Genomic DNA, 1257 nt, shown 5'->3' with positions numbered 1-1257 from the left:
CTTTAACGACAAACAGGAAACAAACATTTCATTTAAAACTGCGGGCGAATGATCGCTCTGACAAAACCCTAAATAAGTCTTAAACACAGCAAACAAGCTGTACCGTATTAATCTCTTCACATCGGTTCGATGTCAGATTAGTCCTCACAGCTGATCTACGTTGCAGTTAATCCAGCTGCTGGAAAACAGCTGGAACAGACGTCCACAGACAGTCACAACACTGAGAGCAAGAAAACTTCAGATTGTTCTTTAAGCATCACACGACAACAAAGAGCGTTTTTCCATCGGCTGAAACGACATGAACTTGCTAAAAAGCTGCTGAATGACACAAATTGAAGGCAGTAAAGTGTATTTCTGTGCACTTTCTTATACATTTTCTAGAAAATATAATATATTTCAAAGTATTTTAAGCTCCCACACACGTCGGCAGTTCTTTTACAATCTCGCCTGGAAGATAGAATGAAGAGTGTAATTCATCTGCGTTTTTAAGGTTTAGTTTCTAAATGAAACCCGGATCCTGACGTTTGGAGACTCGGTCATGAAATGACGAGTTTGCGGTGAAGGAGAAAGTGCAGATTTCCTGCTGCGATGAATCGTTGTGACCACTAGATGTCAGCATAACGTCGAACACGCTACAGCAGCGACGGAGGACCTGACAGGACAGACGTGAACTTCATTCCTACCACTAACTAATCTGCATTGTTTTCTTGATAATTCATCAGTCGGTGCTTCCAGAAAATATCGGCGCTGCGGGGAATCTTTTAGTTGCTTGTTTTGTCAGTTTTCTATCACAGAAATCAGCAAATATCCAGATTTCTAGCATTTCGTGAGTCCAGCTTCTTAAATTCTGGTTTCTTTGCTCCGCTGTGGCAGTGAACTGAACATCTTTGGGTGGTTGATGCCATCTTGAGCTTCAGGAAACACTGACTGACATTTTTCACCGTTTTCTGACGACATCATAAATGAGAATGATGAAGTTCAAATAATTAATGTCGCTGAATTTGCTCTCTGCTGAGTAAGAAATGAAGAACGGCTTCACTCCTCTGTGACTCCTCTGTGAAGGAGGGAAGACGTTGGCTTTGTGGCGGCGTTCAGCGTCGTCTCCTGAACGTTCACCTGAGGGTGTTCTGGATCAGCAAACAGTCGCACATGGGGGCAGCTTTCTCTGTTACGCATCCTCATTTCCTGATTGTCTTTAAACCACATGCACTGTGGAACGTCGAGCAGAAACACAGGAGTCTTCCAGATAATACGACA

Source organism: Stegastes partitus, unplaced genomic scaffold (genome assembly GCF_000690725.1).
Source record: "Stegastes partitus isolate 25-593 unplaced genomic scaffold, Stegastes_partitus-1.0.2 Scaffold1043, whole genome shotgun sequence".
NCBI classification, from domain to species: Eukaryota; Metazoa; Chordata; class Actinopteri; family Pomacentridae; genus Stegastes; species Stegastes partitus.
Note: the sequence above shows the minus strand (reverse complement) of the source record.